This window comes from Cyclopterus lumpus, chromosome 6 (assembly GCF_009769545.1).
Source record: "Cyclopterus lumpus isolate fCycLum1 chromosome 6, fCycLum1.pri, whole genome shotgun sequence".
Lineage (NCBI taxonomy): Eukaryota > Metazoa > Chordata > Actinopteri > Perciformes > Cyclopteridae > Cyclopterus > Cyclopterus lumpus.
In genome coordinates this window covers 7232791-7257581 of record NC_046971.1, presented here as the reverse complement: position 1 = coordinate 7257581, position 24791 = coordinate 7232791, and the positions used below count along the sequence as shown (strand labels likewise).

At 46.2% G+C, this 24791-nt stretch overlaps 1 protein-coding gene across 3 annotated transcripts in view; it reads right to left on the bottom strand.

Moving 5' to 3' along the window:
• The window catches only part of plxnb2b (plexin b2b), a 106873-nt gene that overhangs the window by 78554 nt on the left and 3528 nt on the right, over positions 1 to 24791 (bottom strand). For 2 of the 3 annotated variants that reach the window (XM_034535592.1, XM_034535593.1), the window contains exon 2: positions 5123 to 5309. The exons of the other annotated variant lie outside the window; for it this stretch is intronic. The gene's annotated coding sequence lies outside the window, so the exon portion shown is untranslated. The remainder of the gene's footprint in view (positions 1 to 5122; positions 5310 to 24791) is intronic. 3 annotated transcript variants of the gene reach the window in all.

Sequence of the window (24791 nt, the reverse complement as noted above, 5' to 3'; positions counted from 1 at the left end):
CCTTGCAATATGTTTAAATGTCTATCACGCCTCAAGCAACGACGTGCCACATGTTTAATTCAGAGCTGATGCAATTTGTGTGTTGTGTGCTACAGTATAGGTGAAAACAGCCAATTCCTCTGATGTTTATTCACCCTCACGTCCCCTAGCTGGCCCCTTCAAATCACCCAATAATCACACTTTCTTGCATAAAGTCATGCGAGTCTCCGACAGGGCCATTACTTTGTATGGATTTCAGGAGAAGGAAATGTCACCTGGGTACTCTGCTTTTGAGGCCATTAGCCTGCTTCATCTCATGGGGAAAATGCTGCACGTCTGGAGCCCGGAAGAGCAGAATTTCACTTCAGCGTGGGAGAGTTAATATCTGCAAGTAGGAATCCTCCCCTAAACGGTATACGGTGCCTTTGTCCTCTACCCTATATATCATCAGGTCTGACCAGCCCACTTACACTATGGGAATCTGACAAGCGATGAGCAAACACTTGGGCATGAACGCGTGTGTGTGTGTAATAGTGTGTGTGCGTGTGTGTGTAAAGGCGGAGCAAGAGGGGAGTTGGGGAATCCAATCTCTCACACAGAGGAGCAGAGACAGGCGGGCAGATACGCTCCGGGCCCAGAATAACCCAGGCGGTATCCATGAATGAAAAGACAGGATTACAGGGGAATTAGAAAACCTGCTGAGATAGTTGATAATGCTGTTTATGGTTGGGCGTCACACCGCTTGCAGGTTTAAACTTGGGTAAAAATATGGAGAAGCTTTGTCACCAAGCAGAAAATCAAAAGGCCAGGGGGTCTCCCTCTACGTTAATGTTTGTGTTAGCTACTTGGTGGACATTAGCTCAAAATACTTAAGGATTTATGTCGGCTGCATTAATGTGGATGAACCTCTTAAATATGGGGACGGCAAACATAAGCTCCCCTATCCTGGTTAAGAATGGGATTATTGTTGTGTCAACAACCCCCATAGATAATAGTAATTACTGCCCTTGCTGCACCGCCATCAGACTGCAACTTTGCTATTTGACAGCTTGGTCCTAATTACCAAGAACCACCAATTACTGGCTTCATTTCATTATTTATATTGCTCAAAACACCCAAATAAAAAGAGACCTTGTGACTCAGAGCAGTCACATCTCTGGCAACTGCACAGGAGCATCCGGGTGACCTGCTGAATCATTGTTTCTTGTTTTTTTTTATGACAATATAATAGTCAGCATGCAAACACAACATGGTTACTGTCAAGAAAAATGAGTAGAAATAGGAAAATGATTCCAATAGGGGGCTGCCTATACTTCCTCTTTGCCAGCCACAGGAAGTAATTTAGCTACAAAGGAAGTGCATTATCATCTCTTCTTTTTCCACTTGCTGCTGCTCATTTATCTGCCAACAGAATCGATAATTAGAAAAAAGCAGCCCTGGAGCTACTAAAACCGTGTGCATGTTGCATCTATGTTCATATTTGATTCATTCCACTGTGAGATCTGTTAGAATAATTGACTTATCTGCTGACATGTAAAAGATGCCTCCAAAAATAAAAAAACAACACCATAAAAACACCCTTTTTTTATCTGGTGAGTGTATTCTGCCATTTGTTTGTGCGTGCGCGCACACACACGCACACACACGCACACACACAGATGTTTCTCATCACCCTGTGCTGCCAAGAGTCGTCCAGTGATGGGGGGTGGGCGGGGGGGAGAAGAGGGCAGGGGTGTGAAATTCTGCAATCCCTGCTCCAGTGAATTCTGCAGGAACTTGGCAGATCATTGTGGAGATTTGTATGTCTGTGGATTTGATATGAAACAGTTTGAGAGGCTCGTCTGGAGTCTGTCTCTCAACGCGCCTCCCCTTAAAGTGGGCTGGACTGTTTAGCTTATGTTCCTGTCAAGCCTGACGGCCACATTCCTCAGCCCCCCAAGGGTGCAGATGGAAGATTAACTTGGCAGACATCAACTGAAAGACAACCATTACAATAATGTTACAAAAACTATGCCTCTGAGTAAAAAACAACCCATAATCCTCAAATAGGGGAACCACACAAAAAGCACCTGCAACGGCTATACAGATTTCTGCAATCATACACCTGGTTCACGAACAAAAGACTATTTCAACGAATCACAAAACAGCAGCTCATGCTCACCAATGGCAAAGCATGTAAAGCATAAAAAAGGACAAGCCGTCTCAAAAAATTATTACGTGTGTACAAAAGGAATTTACCGTAACGATCCAAAGCGCTTAGCATTTAGATGACAGTTGCGCAGGGCAAGGCTTTGTTTGCAGGGGCTGGAGTGGAGCAGTGTATGTGGCCCGGAGGCCGGATCTGTTCCAACTGTGCCCTGGCAAGAAAACGTTCAGCCCAGTCAGACTCGACAGCTTGGATATTCACAGGGGGCGATGGAAAACTGGAGGGCTGCACTTCCATATTGGATACGGGGGGAGCTTGGGGGAGGCGGGGTGATGAGTCAGGAACAAGGTGTTTTATATTATTTCGGTACCGCAAAGACATGGTAATTGCTGATGAGGGTCCCGTGTCCGTGTTGGCCTGCGGTGGTTTAAAGTTTATCATCTGGCAGGTATGTCCGGAGGGGGCAAGCAGCATTGCTTTGTTTAGAGTACTGCAATACCTTGTTTTGGTGAGGATACATTTTTAAAGCCTGGAGTTTTAATTGTACATTTATCACCGCAAAAGAGAAGAGAAAATCCTCTCAGGTTAACTTTGACGTTTTTCAACAGGTGCATTTTTTTTCCCACAATGACCTCATCATAGCAATGAGATTTAGATTACATGACACATTCTCATTTGACAAATCATTGTGAACATTTCAGTGTCCAAAGATCACAAGCATTGAAGTAAGGATCATCACTTTGATTCAGATTGACAAATTTATTATTCACTCTCATCTCTGGAGATGCATAGTTCAATTTTGACTAATTTAAAATAGAAAGGAATTTTGATGCTGGACAGCTTTCTCCTCATCACTTTATTAACCTGAACCAACTTCAAAAGATTATGGTATCGCAGTCAGTAATAGTCCAAACAAATGGGGAGCCTTTTTCAAAAAACAATATTTGTTATGGGCTCTTTGAAATGTTATGTGTCAAAAAGGTATAACCATCCATTAAAATGGTCTTGTTTACCTATCTTTTGCTATCTCCTTCAAAGAAACACATTTCAAAAAGGTAAACTAAATGAGCATCTCCAACACAAATAAGAGTGTGGAGCTGCAAAGTTAACTGCTTTGATTAATGTTCAAAAGTATCTAAAAAGCAACACTGCATATAAAAAAGGCCAGTGATGCGCAAGCAACTGCAAAAAAAGGACGACAAGAATAAGAGACTTGTTTGCTCTTGTGCATCCAAATTCATTCATCCCCGAATACCTCTTTGCTCCGGGGTTGTGCCAAGGCAAAGCCTCATGGGAGAAATGACTGACAACTCCTAATCCTCATGGATACCAAAAAGCATGTCATTACCATGACATTTACACCATCTTCTGGGATGTGAGATGAAGCGTTGGAACAACAAAGGGATAAAAACAGTGAACAAAACTCAAAAAAATAGTGAGTGAATTTTTAATGTGCTGTGTTGAGTCGCAATTCTCCACCCAACTCCTATTAATTCAGCACAGCGAGAAGAACCACCTGGGGTAGCCTACATTTCAAATGAGCCATATTTTGTGTTTCTTTAGCACCAGCGGGCAGGTTGGCAGGCATACTGGAGGAAATGTGATGGAAAGTGGAGCACAAGAGTTATGACCTAAGCAAGCAGCTGATTATGGAGAAGATGAGTGAGAAAAGAAGTTGTCTGTCAAGCTAAACCCTTCACAGATGGACAAGTGTGGCAAACTAAGAAAACCAGCGAGTCCTGAGGCTTTGTGGCAGCTTTTGGGTTTTAAAGTACACCGTAGAAACCATTTAGGGAGAAATGATTAACAGTGAATAAATGCAAATACAGAGTATATATATATATATATATATATATATATATATATATATATAAACATGTAATTGTGCTATATATATATATATATATATATATATATATATATATATATATATATATAGCGCAATTACATGTTTATATTCCTCACCTTTTCAGTCCCCTCATTGATTCAACATACTCGTGTTCCCACTCTTCAGTGAAGTATGAACAGAAGAAGCTTTTAGCTGTCTATATAAAATGATTATATCAGCAGTTAATTGCTGGGGATCTTCATTTAATGAGCATCAGAGCAAATGTAATTACTTGCAGCCCTTAATAAACAAGCACAGATACCTACTGGGGTGCAAATACAAGTTTTGACAGAATATAACTTACCCTAAGCAGCAGGACTTGAAGTGGACCATTGTTTCCAGACACACAAACATAAGTGTTGACTGTTTACTGGCCAGCAATGTTCCACTTCTGAGTTCAATCACAAACAAAATGTGTTTTCATTGGTGTGCTGTGGCAATTGGGGGCTGACCCTTGCCTTTGTATCTGTATGACGGTCTATCCTTTGCTCTGTACACCCTATCTGCTCAGTCCGCTGCCCAGAGCTAACTATCGCCCTGCTACCTCTACTGTCGTACTGACAGACAAACAATGGGAGCCAGGACTTCCCTAATGAGGAGAAAGTGGAGGCTCGATTAATTAGAGGCCCCCTCCATTGCCTCCAACTTCTCCTGTTAACTGAGAGCAGTGTAGTACGTCTTGGCCAGGGACTGTTGGGCCCATTGTGCGAGAAATAGGGTCTGGAAGTTGTTGGGGTCTTTTTTTTCTGGCAGTTGGCCAATGGGGGACCATAGTAATTGCCTGAATCCCACAGTGGCAAGTGATGAGAAAGAGTGCGAGGGTGGTAGAAGCCTCAGGAAGTGAGAAAATGCTCAGACCAAATGTGTTCTACTCTAGTAAAAAAGAACAGAAAAATACAGTTTGGGAAAGAAGAGACGGATAGAAGTTTTGAAAAAACGAGGCACAAAAGATAAATGTTTCTAAGAGGAAACACAGGATGACATGGGGGACAAGTGATTCAGAGAAAAGTCAGAGTGAGAGTCGGAGGACTATTCGTTATGAAAATAATACAACTGGACAACGTATTGGGAGTGTAAGGGAAAAGAGAAGGACCTCGGGTGCTACTCACTAGGGAGCGGCAGACAAGGGTGCAGTGACCGTCTTGGCTGTTGGAGTGGAACAGAGCAGGGTGCAGTGGCGGCTGCACAGTGGGCCCTCACTGGACGCTTCAATCACGGGCAGCCGGAGCCCCGGGCAAACTTGGCCAATTAGCCGCACACTGCTGCTGACCCCCAGCTTCATTAAGGGCCCGGGCTCTGCATAAGGGGAGAGGATTAGGGAGAGAGGGAGAGAGTGAAAAGTATCAGAATTGACCAGGTTTGGGAAGACACACACATTCACGCTAGAGGTGATGCTCAAGGTTACAGGTAAACACAATCAACTGTGAGAGCACCCCATAGCATACATGTACATACGCGGTCTATTACACCCCCACCTTAATGGTGGTGGTGGTGGTGGTGAAGAGGTTAGACCCATGGAGGCCACAGGGGCCCTCTTTGTCTCACACCGCTGCACTGACAGCAACAAGTGTGTTGGCCAGCAGACATGCAATTACCAGGTTTAAAAGTCTGCTCTTTGTCACAGAGACAACGGCAGATCAGAGGGAGAATCAGAGCTAGCAGGGTAGAGGAGTGGGAGGAGAGGCGAGACACAAGAGACGAGGAAGAAGCAGAGACGATACAGACAACTGAAAGTCCCTGGAGAGGAGACAGAGAGAGAGAGATTTTCAGTCCGCTCTTTTCATCACAAATCCCTCGCCGGCAGTGCAAAACAAAAGAGAGAAGCAGATCAAAAACTACATACAGTAGCTATGGCACACCTGTTGTTCTGCAGTAGAAATACCAACGTACACGCTTTGGTGGTCTGGAGAGACCTCACGTACACGTGTGCACAACAATGACACAAAAGGACAGGGTAAACTGACAGCATGCCATTTCAATTCAGATTGGGTGGGGCTGTTTGGGTGCTTTGGGACAAGTTGCGCTCAATGAGCCTTGACAGAAAGACTGTTTGGTTTATGTGCGTGTGTGTGTGTTTGTCTGCATTATAAGTGTGCATATCCACCTGGGAGCTCTGCTTGCATCAACCTTGTGATGGAAATCTCAGCAATGCTCCAGGGTGGGGGTAGCAGCAGCAGCTTCATACTCTCTTCCCCTTGTTTTCCCTGCTCTCCGATTACACGCCTTCGATCAGGCTAAAGTAATGTTTGCGTGCTTTGCCGCCAGTGTAGCAATAAGTGCTGTCAGAAACCTTGCATGCTTGGGTGGAGAGGAGATACTGGCCTTTTATTTAAAACAAGTCGAGGATAAAAGATCAATGGCCCAATTCAGGCCATGAATTGGAGGGAAAAGTTCACAAACATAGTGGGAGATTATGAGAGGGAGATGTATGTGTGGATGGGGGAAACGAAGAGCGAGGGGGCATCTAGCTCATCTGTGTGCTAGTGGCTTATTGATCGGTAGAGAGACACAGCTCCCAGCCATTCATCACAGGCCACTCAGGCCCTTAGATAACTCCTATGATAGTGCCCTGCTACTGAGCAGCTGCAACTGGTCCGATCCATTATCCTTCAAAGTAAGGCCCCTAGCCTGGGAACAGGCATAGTGAGGCAGCTGGGTGAGAGGCTGGAAGGAGGGCTGGAATGGAAATGGAAAAGACCAGGCCTGTGGTTAGGAGCCTGAGGCTAGAGTATACAAAAAAAAAGAGGCAGGAGCCGGGGCTTGAAGGACCAGGGCATTATGAAAAATGGGTGCCCAAACAGCCAGGATAGATATGAGAAACTGTCTGTTTGCGGGGGGGAAAAAAATGGGACGGCGCTATTGTTTCCATTTCTCGGCCAAACAGTATTAGCGAAGCTGTTTTATAGCAGATAGTACACAAACTATCCAAGCGACAGGCGGCTCTGAAAACTGCTGAGTGGCTCTGTGTGCATGCGAGTGTGTGGAAAGAGAAATCCCAGATTGGGCAGGTGGGGATCAGCCATAATGAGCCATGCAGGGAGAGAAGAGAGGGAAGGGGGTCGCAGTGAGGGCAAAAAAAAAGAAAGAAGGGGAGAGGCCAAAGAGCGAGGGAGAATGACAGAGTGAGAATGATGGAGACGGGCTTAGAGCCAGAGACAAGGCCCCAAAAGAGCAATTACAGGAGCTCCAGAGAAGGTGTGGGCCCAGCCCCCAGGCCTAGTTTCACACAGCACAAAGCCCTGCCAGACATGCACAGGCGCACACACACACCGTGATCTGAGAATAACTTCTGATGAGCAGAAGACAAAGATGGACAAAACAAGAAGGAAGCATGAGGGGGAGTATGTTGAAACTGGGGTTTATCGAAATCCAAAACGTCCGCCCGCTTCGCTCCCCTACATGTTTTCAAAGCAACATTATGTTCTAGCCATAACCTGTTCCCTCAAAAGGCCTCGCTTGAAACAAAAGCTGAAACTGCGGGACTGAGGTCAGCGTGAGCAAAACTTTCAAGTCGATTGTCCTCCATGCTGTGAGGGCTAAACAAAACTGAAAAGTCTGGGCAGCCTCGCACCATGGTGCCCGTCACGAATACGAGTCCAAAATGGTTTCTGAAGGCAACCGTTGCCCCACATCACCCCACCTCCACCGCTTAAAGGAGAACGACAGGTTGGGGGGGAAACAAAACAAGTGAGAATGATGGGAGAAAAAGCAGGAGCGAGAGAGAGAGATGTGCAAACAGATAGGGGGAGGGGAAATTAAATTAAGAGAAAAGTTCTCGCGCACCGGTATGCACCATTGATTTCCTATTCTCTTGGAAACATTTAATGAGCTTAAATAGGAGCCTCGTTTGACACTGCCACAGTGACTCGGAGGAGCCTCCCAGTGAGAGGAAATCGTTCAGCAGCTGTGACGGCTACCAGAGGGGGGTGGAAGATGGAGAGGAGGTGGAGGTGGAGGAGGGAGGGTGGGGGGGCGGGGGTTGTAATGTCAAAGCAAGAGATGTGTGCAAGACAGATGTTGGATTGTGCTCGGGAAATGGTCCATAGGTAGCATTACTTGCCTTGTTATGAATTAGGGGGGGGGGGGGGAAGCGAGGGATGAAGGAGATTACTGGAAGAGAGAGAGAGAGAGACGGTGGTGGATAAAGGTGATCTTCAGACAATGCTGCCTACTCTAGTTAAGGAGATGCTCACAACAAACACTCATTATAACGCAACAATGTCCAAACGGATTGACAGGTACCGCTCTACTGCAGCGTTTCACCTCATTACTTCCTGGATGACCTCCCTATGGAGGCATTCAACAGATTCCTTATGTTTGGCAGCCATCTTGTTTTTCCCCTCCACTCCCCGGCTCTCTTTTCTCCCAACATCGGCAGTAAACCTATTGTCACTTCAGAGAGCAGGAGTCCCGAGGCACTTCGCTGCTCGCTGCCACTGATGAGGGCCAATTGGGAACCATCGGTGTTCGTTTCATGAAGCCTTCTGGCAGCGTGAATGGACTCAGTGTCCCGCCACCTTTTGCGGGCAATCATGATAATAAGTGCAGAGTCGGGCATGGCTGTACACCGGCACCGCAGGGGGGCCTCCGTTCACCGACTGGAGACGGAGAGCTGGTATATGTGGAAAATAAATAGGTTTTATTGAATTTACAACTTTTTACTATTCTCTAAATCCTAACTAATTAAACTCAGAGTAGCTACAACAAGACTGAAGACTTAAAACCAAACCAAATACCTCACAGTCCAGTCATACTTTACATAATCAGGACAAACATATCAGATTAAAGCAAAAGCCAACAAGGAAATATGCAATTTAAAGAAAAATAGTAACAAACTGCATATCATCTGGAAATGCATCATGATTTAGTTTGAAGACACTTTGAAGGACAATTACTGAATTATTTAAGATAGAAGAATTAATAACAATTCTAGCTTTGATATTTGTAGCATTTCTTAGTTTCTTCATCATTGTGAAAATGCATCAATATGGGATGTCTAACTGTCAAGCAGATGTCCTTGGGCAATTGCAATGTGTTTCTTCCCCACTGTCTGAACAATAAAGTGATTCATGGCCCAAAAATACTAAATAGATACATGATGTGCTCCAGCCCACATACATATTTCAGGAGATATATGCCTAGAGTTTATGTCTGCATAAATGCAAAAGAGATAAGACTGTGCTTTCCATATATTTAGGAGGACTGTATATTGGCTCTTAAAAACAGGCTCTTAAACATGATGACCTGCTCTTAATGGCTCTTGTAGACGTAATAATGAGCATGTAAACATGCTGATAAATATATGCATGTGTAATTGCTGCTGGTGAGTGGTAAAGCGTAAATGTTTCAGGTCCCTGCATATGCTTTTAACTCAGCCAGACATGCTTTCTGGTTCACAGAAGCTTTGAAATTCCACCAGTGTCTGTTTCTTATATTAGCAGATCAGAAAGGAGTCGCTCAGTTCCTGACCCTCGTCCTCGTCCCCCACACACACACACAAATTTGGCTCAGCTGGAGAGAGAGCGGCTGGCTTTTCCCACCTCTGAGAATCCATCCAGACAGATGCACAGTAAGCAGAGCTGTAGGCAGAGTGGGAGTTCGGCACAACTAGCAGCAGTGCTGAGGCCACGTTTAGCTGGGCTTTCATGAGTGACTTGCAGCGAAAAGTTGTGGTGAAGGGGATTTATTTTATTTTCAGGAAAATTAGGCTGAAACAATCATGTGGTCCTCTGGTGATTAATTACGGTGAAAGAAGAACAGACGAGACTGCCCTTTTTCCTCCTGTGGAGATCCAGCAGATACACATAGGCGAGCGGTCACTACCACTACCACCCACACACCAAGTATAGGAACTGGAAGTGACTAACAGCAGCATAAGGATGACAACTTAGGAAAGGGGTAGTGGTGACGTGCCCTTCACTGCTTTCTCCGATGTCCCCAGCTGTCATTTCCAACAGTCTTGCTCAACGTACTGCCATCGAGAAGCAATTGTTCACTGGAAACTGTCGTTGCTCTCCATAGGAATCCACAGGCCATCATCTATACGACACCATGGACCAGTCTCCGAACCATTTACACTTGCCTATATATAGCATGTGGAGAAAAGGTCATTATCGAAACAGAAAGCTATATTTCATAATTGCACAACCACGCTTCTATCCCCTCAGTGAAATTGGCTCTCCAGAATATATTCTCTCTCACTCTACTCCATCTCTCTTTATCTCCCTCTCTTGTCTGTTAGAGAGGGCGATTTTGACAGGCTGACTGTCTCTCCTGATGCAATAACCACCCTCCATTTGTATCTGAGGAGGGTGCATTAACGAGACAGTGTAATCAGCCTGCACGGGAAAAAAAGCAACAAGCCTCACCAATCGGCTGCTTTTTACCACTCTTTGCTATAACGGCACGCCATTAGGCCACAATTAGCACAAAGCACTCTGGGTAGAGAAACCCCTCGTAGACCTTTAACTAGCTGAGCGGATGCCAGAAACAAGGCGACTTTCAAGTCCATTGTTGCTCGAAAACACTACTGAAGTAATCTTATTTGTTCACACTTGATGGTGAAGGCAATAGGAAGGATTTTATAATAGAAGTCAAAAGAAAATTTTAAAAACATAATTCCAGTGCCATAGGACAATGCGATACCATTGTCATGTTACGGTAGAAGATTTCTGAGTAAGGATTCGGAAACGGGAAAAGCTTATCGCCAGACACTTCAGACAGAGCATTAAACATCTAAAAAGGCAAGAGGCAAAAAATCATCCCAAAGCGCTGCCTTATCATAAATGTATGCACTTTCCAAAAACAGGGAGGTGAGTTTTGTTGAAGTGCCCCTGTGGTGAAGGTGCACTTCAGGTGAATGTGTTCATCCAGTAGAAAAGGCAACCTGCGAGAGCGAAGTTCAGCACGCGCAAGCACATTCCCTCCCTCGGAGCTTCGGAACAATAAGAGAGAAATGCGTGTCCCTGTGGTCATTTGTGGCATACTGGCAGTGGGCCGACACAGATAAGAGTTTGAATTGGTGGAGGCTGACACGCTGTGATTATCTCCCGCTGCTGGCACTGACCGTCCATCAATCCAGACGGCCGAGAGGAGCCGGGCCGGCCGACTCTATTGTAGCCCGAGACAACATTTTTATGATTCAATGACCTCGGAGGAAAATGTGTCAAGTGTTTCAAATGTGTTGTCGTACGAGCGCACTCGTGCATTGTGATTCAGTATCGCAAATACTTATGTAGAGATGGAAAAAGTGCAGCAGTCTCAGCGGTACAATCACTAGCACATATGTCAGCGCGCACGCACGCGCGCACACACACACACTTTCTGCAACTACCACCTGACTCCACAGGGCTCCCTCTCGAGTCCCAGTCTGCCTTCCTGGCTCTCTCACCACCTTCCCCTTCACCTCATGCTGAATGTTCTGGACGTGAAACCAAGTCCATATACCGGAGTGAGCCACAGGAGAGATGGCGGAAGGGAGGTAGAGAGAGTGAGAGAGTGAGAGAGTCAAGAAGCACATTCTTTCTGCCGAGCACCATCTGGAAGTGGAAAGGTAGATAAACAATGACGTGAGCCGCATTGCATCTCCCTGCTAAAGCCTGAACACATGCACACACACACACACACACACACACACACACACAAACTCGACACAATGCATGAGCGCCATCCCCACCGATCCCGCACAGCCCGCCAAGCATTGTCAGGCATTGGGTCTTATCAATCATTGGCCAGATACTGAGCATAAGCGTGAGGCAAACAAAAGGAAAGGAGAGAGAACAAAAATGGAGGGGAGCTGCAAGCGGCAATGAGAAACACAAATGAGACGATGGCTGGGAGCCACCCGTCCACGCGGCCCCGGACCGACTCCATTTAATCTGGTCAAGTCTGCCCCAAAATCAAAGCAATCTCCTCCAGTGAGCAGACAGAGGAAAGAATCAGGCGGCCGATCCCACCCAAAAAGGAAGTCGGTGTGGAATTGAATGAGGGGATATGGGGCTATGGTGCATTGTCCTAGACGTGCAGACTATTACGGCTGGGGAACTTTCCTTTATTTAAAAAAAAAAAAAAAAAGTCCATTTGCATTCACTCAGCTTGCGAGAAGAGCTTGGGGGCAACGTTAGCTGCTGCTCCTGCTGCTTTTGAATTCCTCGCTATCTTTCTTTTTTTTTAGGCCCTACTGGCATGCAATATTTCACAGGGGTAGTAGAAATCTGTATTATCCCTTATGGGGAAATTGTCCTTCTCTGTAAGTCAGCGATAACAACAAAAACAATATCCATACGATGAAGAGCAACAGCTGGAGCAACAGCCGGAGGGACCCTCCCTGTGGATACGACGCCCCTGGGGGCCACCCTGCCCTAAAACGGTGCTGAGCTAGACCGAAGTAAGAATAGAGTGAGACGCATAAAGGCCACAGTGGGGATGACATGAAGGAAGAGGGACAAAATGAAGAGACTTTGACAGCTAACCCTCAGGCGGCAAGAGGAGCTGCACCTGTATGCACCTCGGCTCTGCTCAGTTTAGTTTCCCTCTCTTCAGACTGCATTCATGCACGCACGCCTGCCCACTTTTTCTCTCTCTCTCTCTCTCACACACACACACACACACACACACACATTTCAGCTCTGTTGGCACTGGCGGACACAACAGGAGGGAGGGATCAGGTGGCTGAGGTAAGCAGGCAACGGAAAGAGAAGGGTTGGGGGAAGGGGTTTGACAAATGAATCTCGTCAGGTAACATTCATGGCCGTGGAGGAAAGGCCGGGAAGAAGATGGGTTAAGGGATGGGAGGGTGTCTGTCAGCTCATATTGGTTCACCAGCGAAAATCTCTGGCCCATTAGAAACCGCTGCAGTCAGGAGACGGGAGGACGGAGACACTTTGAAGGAGGAGGCATTTCGGGGTGGGTCCGTTTGCACCCGAGGAGCGCTCACTGATGCTGATTGAGGAGACAACAAAACATGGCCTCAAGTCTCTCTGCCTGGGATACTTCTCACCACGATGGCTCTGATCAAAAAGAGCAGGAGGAGGAACAAGGCGGCGGAGGAGCCCTGGAAGCATTCAAGGGCCTGACAATTTGGGTCAGACACGAGACATTAATACAATGACTGACGAGAGAAGAAAAGTGAGCAGAGAAGTGAGAAGAAGATGACTCAAAAGGGTGCCAAAGATGTGCGTAGCAGAGAGAAATTAAGTTTCTGCATGCCCCAGCATCTACGGGAAACTGGAGCTTCTGTAGAAAATAAAAAGAGCATAATAAACCTTATAGTGAATTTGGCCAAAATGAATCCACGAACCTTCAGCCGTATTCAGACCTTGATAAATGCACACTGTCGAGGCGGTTATTAAACACCAGAGAGACCGGTGGGTCCCTGTGCCAGGCAAAAACTAATTAAATCCAGGCAGATGTGTCTGGACAGTGGTGTACCAGACACACACACAATGGTTCACGCTTGTTCCGTTTGTATGCACGCTTACACACGAACACACACAACCTCTAAATGGGCCGTTAACCATGTCCACAGAGCAATCAGTGCCAGCTGACGAGCCGTCACTGTGCTAACTAGACTAGGTGAGCACAAAACAACAGCATCTCAGCTTCAATTTCTAAACTCCGGTGTGCTCGACTTTGGAAACTTTTTGTCAGCCAGTGGCCAAAAGAGAGAAAACACCTTTCACCCTGGTGCCTTGTTATCCTCACCAATACCAGGGAACGCATTTCTTTTTCTCTCCAGTATTCCCTGCCTTCGCTGGTGCAGGTGATGAGCGTTGGAGCTAACAGAACCAATTAATCTTTCATGGTGCACGTGTTCTTGCTTTTGTTAGGTCTGCTCTGTGAAATTGTATGATACTTGCAGCTGTACAAAAGAGGGCTGGTGACACTTTCATCCTCTTTGCCTTCCTCCTCCTCTCCACTTTTCATTCTCATACTTTGTGAGCAAACAGCTGGGATTTTTTTTGTTGCAAAAGCTATCATTACTGCAGCCTACAGGCATGAGAGCAGCACTCCAAACCGCTGATGGAAGCCCAGCTAGCCGAGTCAGAGTGGGAGATGAGATTGCACTGGCAATGTGAGTACAAGGGAGGGGACAGGGGGATGATGACTATTGGATGATAAACACACAGAACCACACATCCATTCACGTAAAGAAGGGTGTATGATACAAGTGCCTGTGTTTTATCTTCATTTAGGCTGTCTGTCCCATTGTCTTATACTCACACCATTCTTAGGACACACACACACACACACACACACACACACACACACACACACACACACACCCACACACACACACACACACACACACACACCCAAACACACACCCAAAAACACACACACACACACACACACACACACACACACACACACACACACACACACACACACACACACACACACACACACACACACACACACACACACACACACACACACACACACACACACACACACACACACACACACACACGTGACTAATCACCCATCTTCCCAGGTCTGGTTGACAAAGCGCCCATGCCCACAAATATAGGCTAATGCGCTTCTCAACAAAAAGGCTTAGGCTGCATTACAGCCAAAACAGACAGGTCTAAAGAGAGGGGGGGCCGGGGGGGGCTCAGACAAGCATGGACAGGGGAGGAAGCAAGTGACATCACAGATAAGGGTGATGTACTAAGGCTAGCTGCTAGTGGCTACATGAAGCTGACATGTCTGTACGTGCACTCGATTTCAATAGTGGCACCCACGAGTCAAGGGCATGGAAAGGACAGTGGAGAAAAGAAAAAAGAAAAAAAACATTTCAATGTGACTAGGCTTGTTTGTGAAGTGAAAAATCCGGTGTGGCTTACCCACAGGGCTTTGCTGAAACCCTCTCGTCGTTAAATATTAGCGTGTTAGCAGTGGCAGGTGCTAGCCAGGGCCTCTCGGAGCAGTCCATTGGGAGGGTAGGGCTTATCCTCCAAATGCCTCAACCGCTGTGAAAGACGGTTTCCCTAGCAGAGGCTTGTTGTTGGCTGGCATGATCCAGGTAAGTCTGCGAGTTGTGAGAGAGGCCTGATGCTACCAAAGCCAGGTTCAGAATGTGGGATGAGGTTGGATCAGAGCCAGGAGCCATTAGCAAGCAGTGTGTCTGACACAACGGGCAGAACACAACATTTTCAAAAAAGGCGTAGAAGGACTTGAGCGGAGCCGTCGTGAAGAGTGCTCGGCAGCTGTTTCATTCAGGCCCTCTGATAACAAGCCCCGGTCCAGATTGGCGACTGCAAACAGGGCAGGGGAAGGCAAGGCAGCAAGACTACAAATCACTTCTTCGATAGTCTACATTGAGCTAAGCGGGAACAGAAACTAGTGCTCCGGCATTCTCCGAGTCTTTTCTTAGCTGATGAAGCCTCTTGTGATTCGATGCGTGCAGCTGTAAAGAATTGTAATGCACGTGCATGCATTTAGATTAATGTGCATCCTTCCAAAAGGGCATATGACAGTATGGTTATTAACCAGAAAACACTTAAGCTATCAAGAGGGGCCAGCAGTATGAACAGACAACGATCTAGCTAATGGCCTTCGCGATATCATTTACGGTACAGAACTTAGCCAAAGGCAGAATTGCACACTGGCTCCAAAGACAGGGGAGAAGGGAGAGTTTGTCTATTCAAGAGATAACATCCTAAGAAATACTTTCTCGAGGGGCGAACCCCCTCTGTGAATAAGAAAACAAGTGCATCTATTATGAGAAAACTCAGGGTTATTCAACCCTCTATTTCCAGTAAGTCCTTGGATAATAACTATAACTACAGAGCTTGTGAGAAATGACACTTCACCCTGACAGCACAGGCTTTATTCTGTTTTGCGAAAAAAGAATATTGAGAATGCGACTCATTTCAATTATAAATCCGTGGAAGTGATTTAAAATACTGGTGGGAAACTATCTAGCTTTAAATGGTGCTTGATCTTAAATCAGACGCAGATTCAAGTGGACCTATCACATACTGACCATTACAATCACCAAAAACAACAAGCTTTTACATCTGTGACTGTTGCCCAGTCCCATTAAAAACCCATCACACCCACTACCGCCACGCTACGCTTACTGCTCACAAAAACCCATTGCTATAATTGGCTCCACTGCAGCTCTTTCCGACTCTGAACGGCCAACCATCAAACGCATAGAAAAACTGCATAAACTGGAAGAGATCCAAACTCCAGTCATGTCTCAGTGACATTCAAGCATGACAAATTATTTCCTAACATGGGGAAGAAGTGAAAACACGACAACTGTTCCAATCAGACGGGGGAGAAATAAGGGATGAAATAGAAAAAGGGAAGGAAACAAAACATTGTTCATTGCCTGCGTCGGGAGACTAATGATGATGGCACACCTCCAGGTGACAACACACACTCTATCATTCCACAAAAACAGACAGAAAGGTGCGGTTGTGAGGCGGATCTGTTGTTTTACAGGGACCGCGGCGAGGGCCACAACCATGTCATTACCCCGACCAATGAAGAAGAGGAGGCCCAAAGTATGCTGAGACTTAGTGGGAGAGTCGAGAGAGAGCGGTGTTTGACAATGAGAGAAAAAGATAAACAGAAAGCTGGGGGGGGGGGGAAATAGAGTTCGACTGTGAATGTGTATGAAAGAGTGACTAAATAGTGTGTGTGTGTGTGTGTGTGTGTGTGTGTGTGTGTGGTTTGAGCCAGCGCCGTTGAGATGTTTGTCATACCAGAACGAGGAGCGTGTCTGGACTGGGACGAGACTAAAAGAAAATGCAAGCGGGGCCCTAAGGCTCTCTGAATGAGCGTGTTCTGTTGAAGAGAGAGGGCAGTGTGTTTTTTTAAGACTCGCAAACTCATGATTTGAGGGAAGGAGGAGCTTAAGTAAGGCCACTGTTATGAAAACTGAAAAAGAAAAAGGAGGCAAATGAGAGTGAAGGGCAGGATGGGAAACTGTTTATTGAAAGAAAAAAAAAAAAAAAGTGTACTTTATAAGCAAAGTAACTAATTAGCACCAGCAAGAGACAATAGAAACTCTCAATCAGTCATAATTGTTTCTTGGTGTGACCGGACTGCAGATAAAGGAAAAACTATAATTGATATTCTGAACTGAATTTTGTTCATTAAAGCACTGATTATTCTGCTAACCATACTTCGACAAACAGAGGCGCAGCGCTGCCCTTTAGGAAAGGCACTTGGGTAGCGTTAAACTGAATTCCTTGGAGGCCAATGTTTTTGGCAGCGCTGTTGTCGGGGGGATCAGGACGTTCAATGATATGTAAACAAACACAAAAACAGGAGAGTGGTTTGCACACGAGACAATCCCCAAACCAAGCATTTTGTATTTATTTTCTCCAATAAATGTCAAGCTTTATTAATTGATGGAGCCTGCGAGGGACAGAGACAGAGAGAAAGTGTGTGGACTAATTGTGATTTCATCCATCTCTGCTCACAGGGGAAAGTTAATGCCAAAACCTCATACCAACAACTATGAATAGCAACAAATATAAGCCCAAAGAAATGTCGGAAAAAGTTTACAGAGGAAAAAAAGTGCCCTGTAATTACTGCAGCATATCTGTGGACTGAAGGGTTTGTGGATTAGAAAAGGTTGGACACTGAACAAAAGGGGACCTTGGCGTACTAAGAAACGGGTCTGGGCATACAGGGGTGGGAGTTGAAGACAGCACACTTAATGGAAGTGACAGTCAGCAGATACGCGCCAGTCCCATCTACTCCGCAGCCTCCTCCTCTGGCAGCCCGGAAAAGAAAGGGAAAATAAGAACCCCCCCCCCCCTCCCCCCGCACCATCTACAGATTACACACAATGCACCCTAACATACCAGCAGAGAGGGAGGGTGTGTGTATGTGGGGTGGCGGTGGATTGGGGGAGTGAATAGACAGGGAGTGCTGCCGGGGCCTACTTTTAGATAGCGTGGTTATCAGCGGGAAAAGGAGAGAGGGAGAAACAAAGAGGAAGTTTACTGGCGTTGTTTTATCTGGAAGGGCATTAAACTGAGAGGCACACAGGGGACGAGGCAGCGAGAGTAAAGAGAAAGACCATTCAGAGGAAAGGGAGAACAGTCCAAAGTCAGGCAACCTTCAAAAAGCGTCCCGTGTCTCTCACTCACTCAGTCACACGCACACACTTTGCCCTTGGCTGAAAGTCATCCCTGGTTCATGGTTGCTGGCTTTGATAGGAGCCCGGGCCCTGAAACGAGTTACTAACGACCCAGAGAGCAGCTCGTCGGGCGGTCGGTGCAGCTTGATATGCAGCGAGAGTGGCTGTCACCGAGATGGAAACTGAATGTGGCCTTTGATAAAAACACTCAAAGCAGGATGAAAACGGAACAGGAAGAAGGCCGCCCATTAGGTTGTGATCGAAAGAAGGGGAAATGCAGACAGCGGGGGCTGGGGGGGAAATCCGCGCCTCCGTGTGCTGTCCTTGACCCTGTCAGATGGGGCTGAGGCCTGCGGTGAGAAAGAGCGTTTGGGCACACTGCTGCCCCCCCTCCCCCCCTCAAGGTGTGAGCTGGAGAAGGATGAGAGGCATGTTGATGAGGGGACCACACCTGCAGCACCGAGGCAGCCCACCACTAATCAGAGAACTTAGCCGCTGACCTCTCCACAGGCTCTATACCTTTTAATGAGATCCATGCCTTTGATTCGTCTCGCCGCCCCGGATCGCGCATAAGCTCCTCAGACACTCATCAACTTTGCCAACTGTAGATGGACACTTTCATATCCACACACTGCCGTGAGGACACGGACGCGAGAGACGTACACAGTCAAAAATAATGAGCGCTCCGTAATCCACAATGGCCGAGGGCTTTCGTGTGCGTACACAAATGCACTGGGGGAGTGGACACACAATGATGGACTGTAACAAGCACTGCCTGAGAACTGAATGAAAGCCAGCTAAACAGAACCACACTGAGCCCGGCTCAAGGTCACAACACCCACATTTTTAAGAGAGGGCCGAGGGAGGTGCAGGTGAGATTGGATCCAGACATGCTTGCTCACAGTTAGAATTGAATTATTGATCAACCAACAGATTGTGTTATGAGGAATTCATGGATTCATGCCTGGGCTGTCCAGCTCCCTCAGGCTGAAAGGCAGACTGTCTGTGTGTGTGTGTGTGTGTGTGTGTGTGTGTGTGTGTGTGTGTGTGTGTGTGTGTGTGTGTGTGTGTGTGTGTGTTCGATGTACATGTATACATTTGTGTGTCTGTGTGCGTGGACACGTGTGCCGGGAAAGCCTAGTGGGGAGCAGGTTGCGCTGGTCGAAGTTGGAATTATGAACCGTGCTTGGAGTGGGTTGTGTGAGCTCGCACTTAGACAAGACAGCGCAAACAGTGAATCGATCAAGCTGGCTGGGGCGATGCGTGCAGCAGGAAGGCCTCACCCTCGCTGCGCTGAGAGAGCTTTAACTGCTCACACACTGAGTGGCTTTTTCATTAGCACTCAGGCAACAGCGCAATCCTCAGCTCCTAATAGCAGCAATGGTCAGAGAGGAAATGGGATTTTTATTCGTCTGAGCTCGATGGGTGGTCTGCCGCTGCTAATAATGCACTGAAATACAGGCCCTCGTTTTCCGTTACCAGCATCAACATCGGCCGACGTGAGGTGCATGCCATTAGACAAAGGTTGGACTATATATATATATATATATGAGGCTGTGCCACCTAAAAGCCCACTTCAACCCAGAAACCTTTCAACACTTCCTTAATGGCGATCCAGAGCCTGAGGACCCGGACGGAGTGCCGGAACGGTTTCTTTTTTTATGTGTTTTTTTCGGGGCCTAACATCGTTCCTTGATTAAAAAAAAAAAGCCTGAGCTTTCAGGACACATCACTAGCGTGTCAAACGCTATCTTGACAAAAAAAGCAGTCACAGCTTCATGGACACACGCTGTGGGCCTCACAAAGATCCCGTGAGTCACAATATCACAGACGTAGATGAATCACCCGTTAACTTGAATCCTGTCCAACAGATACTCTCTCACTTGGAATTCCGTATTATAAATGATCTTGTTTCTTGTTGATCAGGAGTTGTTGGTTATATCTTGTGTGCAGAACAGATCTGAGGTTTTAGCACGCTGCATAACAATCCAATCGGAAGATGGGGAAACGCATCAGGACCCAATAAAAGCAAGATGTTAGTACATTTCTTTCCGTTACGCAAACAGGAGACCAACTCCATATGACTAATTAAACAACAGACACAGAGGACTGCGTCACGGCTTCCCGACGGCAGACAAAAACAAGAGACAGTGAAAGAGAACAGAACCTGGGTAGAAATAAGAGCACGGGCTAAAGAGGGGTGGCTGAGGAAGAGAGGCACGTCAGTGGAAGTGTACTGTAGATATCAACAGGGAGGACAACAGAGAAATATTAATGGAGGTCTGGAGTGATGGATAAAATGGCTACTCCGGTCTGGTCGCGCCACCAGTCGGCACCGGTCCAGAAGCAAACAAGCAGCGGCACACTGACATGGCCTCTTACACCCCACTTTGCTCCAAATCGGTTATTTGAAAGCGGCACACTTCTTCCTCCATAACCAACTGAAGGAGGATGAAAGGAAAACGGGGTAAATGTCTCCTGGTGAGACTTGTGTGACCCAATTTGGCAGCTTTGTTTTCTGTAAACATTGCGACTGCGGCTTGTTTTCAGAGAACGCACTCGCCAGCAGCATTAAGCCGTTCGCAGTGCGGGGAGGAAAGAGACAAGGTCTTGGTAATAAGGTTCTCTAACCCCAGCAGCAGATCTACTCAAGCTAATTACTGTAATTAAAGAGCCCAGCTCCACGGAGGGATCAATGACGTGAGACCAGCCCAGACAGGACGTGGAATAGACGTAGCAAAAGCAGAAGGAAGCGACCACAGGGCCGACGTTAAAAAACGTACAGGCTGTAGTAACGGGAGGCCGAGTGGTAGGCCGGCATGTGTTATGAGGGCCTGTAAATATTTAGGCATTCTTACAAGGGCATGTGGCTGCGACTCTGATGTCACTTCTCCGAGGCCTGTCATTTGCTTTAGTTGGAGGCTGGGAACCGAGTGTGGAGCAACTATAAACACTGATCTGTGAAAATGGGAAACAGAGTGTCACAGGACAGAAATGAATCATGCAAGAGGTGCAAGATATCTGTATCACCGTCACATGCCTAACCCGCTGTGTACACACATTAGGGAAGAGAACAAAAATGCAGATACCACATCTACGTGATTTGCAGACACCAGCATAAAAAAAATAAAAACTTCCTGTTTTGTGGCATATAACGTGGAGAGGGCATACTGAAACTGGGCAGCTCTGAGGCTGCCCAGATGAGTCAGTGAGGAATAATGCATGTCATCACGACTGCGTGAATAGGAGAGTGAGGCTGGGGGCAAGCGCAGACATAGAGCCATGATGGCACCTTCACAGAGCTGCATTTCAGAAGACAGCTCTGAGCCCCAGGCTGGTTTGAAGACCTAGGATTAATATCCACCTAGACCAGAGATGCACCGAGTAAGAGAAGACAAAAGAATAAAGTTGGGGGGGTTATGGAGTACAAGAGAATGGATAGAGAGAGACTTTGTTCGGCTGATCAAAGGGAACCAGACAGTGTGTTCAGAGATGGAGTCGTTAACATAAACAGGAAGTTATAAACACAAGGGCAGTAGGTACTTCCACATTGCTCCAGCACAGCAGTTGCGGTTGGCTGGTTAGGAACAGCCAACATTCCTGTTAGATCAAGACCGAGCCAGAGAGGTGTACACTCCTACAGGTCTGCCACAATGACCAAACTCAACGAGGTCAATGTCAAAGCCTGACTCATACTAATGCCCTACATGAGCCTGCAAACCAACAAAAACAACAACTAAATGTGACAACACAAGCCACCAGACTGGATTGTTTTCACTGTTCTTCTACATATTTTCCGTTGAGGCTGTTTCCATTTTGCTGTTTTTATTGCAGATTTCATTTGTTTTTCTGCTTATATTCTACTTGTCTTTTCCCCTGCCCCTACTGCTGCACCGGGCGACTAATTTCCCCATGGGGATCAATCAAAAAAAAAAAAAAAAGCCTCAAACTTATCTTTAAAAAAAAAAAACGGTTAAATCCCACCCCAAACATTAGCAATCATAAATATTTAGCTACCAGTGGTCACTACAAAATGTCAGTCCCTAAGGTAGAGGCAGTGTTATTACTGCGGCCAAGACTACTGGCAAAGTAAAATGGTCTGTCGGTTTACAGATGAAGCAACGGAGCCAGTGGCATTTAACTAGATTCTCAGTAACTTTAACAATCCCTGTATGAACAGATTTTAATAGGTCCCTCTTGGATCATAGGCGACCGAAAGGCCACAATACCCACCTCATTTACCATAGACAAGGACATGACACTGACAGAGAAATGATTTCATTTTCATACACCATTTCATTATGGACTGTAATAAAGGCAGACAACCTTGCCTTGGCTGTATACTCCCAGCTTGAAAATAACACTGTAGAACAAGTATAGATGCATATTAGGCACCTGTTTGTGTTTCATGCAGCTGAATGAGAAACATCTCAGAGACAGTAGCATGTAGCACTTTACGCTTTAATTTCATTCATTCAGCATTGGTTTTCATTTTAATGACCGACAGCGACTGAGTGCTAAAAGAAGCCTGCAAGCTTTCACATCGGGAAGCACAAGTATGTATGATGAACATCTCATCTTTTCCCCAAAAAACCTGGCCTGACTTCTAATTTGGATTGGAACACACAAGCAAGAGATAGTCACCCAATATCCAGCAGTGCTGCCACCCCCATGTCCATTTCCAGCTGCCAGCAGGTTTCAGCAGATGCCAGCGATAATAAGGACAGCATATGTTTCCTCAAGATCTAAAGTTGCCATTTCTATTGCATAACTCTGCCTGCAGAATTAATGTCATTGTTTCTAAAGGTTAGAAAATTCAATTATGAAGTTATACTTGTGTGACAATTTCAACGGTTAAATAAAAAATGTAAATACGAATACAAACACCTTTCAAATCAACAGATATTGACATATATGGAGGTGCAACATAACGCTCAAGATTCAAGATTTCATACCACTTAAAATTGTAAATGAGGGACTCTCACACACAAATGGCCGGCAGGTCAACTATAATTTCCCCGTTTTTAAATATGTAAAAGCGCATGAATAAATAGCTGTTGCTTGCATTATGGTAAACATGTTCATATTGTTCCAATCAGATGCATGTTCATGTATTTTTTACAGCACCGTGTATTTAAAATAAGGTTGTTCAGTCAAACCCCTGAATCAATGAGGATCATCCATCCCTTGTATCAAGTTAGACTCTCGGTAGACCAGACGAGACCACCCCTCCGAGTCTTCCTCAGTTGGTCACATTGCCACACCTTCTCTCTTTGCTCTCTCAGGTTGGCGTGACCTTCATCTCCAGCTGCCGCCAGTGCACTGACCCTTCATGCATCTGTCACCCGCCAGTGCTGGCTGAGGCTCACATTCGGCACTACATAATTAATCGCACAGCGTGTGTACAAAAAAAAAAAAAGAAAGAAAAAAAGTCTAAAAAAAAGAAGGAGAGTGCCAATACTTGACTGCAACTACCATATTACCATAAACCAGCTGGATGTCATATTAGCTGTAACGCAGAGGTGATCATTAAAAATGATCTTGGCATGCAGGAGTAAATTGGTCAGTTTGAGGATTAACTGTGAAATGACTTGGGTAAGAATGAATTGCACCCTCTGGCGCCTTAGCTAAGATTAAATGGCACTCAACATGGAGCAACTCTCAGTTATAAACAAAAAAGTGCAGTGAAAATGCATTACAGGTGGAATAAGTGGCTCCACACAGTTTCCATTAATCCTCAGCCTCATCCTCTCAGCCTGAGTCCATTTAACCAAAGTATCTATGAGAAAGTTACATCACGACCAAATCCTGCACAGGAACCCTCGATTAGCGCTGACATAACGCGTACACTCGTCTTCGAAGTCGGAGAGATCTTTGAATGGTCTTTACACCACAGAGCAGCCAGAGTAAACACCAGCCCGCCACATTACGCTGATTGAAGCAGGCACGACCAACTTCCCTGTGAAGTGTTTAAATGGATAGCGTTTGGAAAGCGATACGTGCCAGCCTTCAATTACCACAGCAAAAAAAATAAATTAGCTGCACGCTCTCTTTTCTGCTGCCAATAGTTGCCTTGAGAAGAAAGTGTCCGACTGAGATTTCCCAGGATAGGAATCAAGGTGACCCCTCACTCTCATCGCTGCTGATTCGTTTTCAGATACCCGCTTCTGTGGCGTCTGGCTCAATCGAAGTTAACTTCTGCCAGTGGCCTGCGCTGGTTGACATGCCTCCAGTGGGCAGGTAGCATCAAAAGCCTCGGCGCTACTATGTGTCTGTGTCAGCCTGTCAGTTCAGCCGCCATGGGGAAGTGAGTGAGGAGACTGAGGCAGATATCTGTGTTGTGTATCCATCACTAGAGTTCAATCCTCGGCTATGCGACCTCACGTCTGCTGACAGCCAACACCAGACAGCACGCCATTTGAACAGCAATGGAGACCATGTTTACCTCTGGGTTGACATTACGTCAAAAATCTCTCTCTCTCTCTCTCTTTATATATATTTCTCGTGCAGAACATCCTGCCCGCAACCTCTCAAACGAGCAATTAAGGCAGCTCCCGCCCCACGTGAATCATTTATCTCTTTCAGGAGTGTGTGAGCATGTTTACAATAGTCATCATGTTCCTCTTACTCATGCTCCCGGCACAGTGTAGGGAAGAGTCACAGTGGTTAAA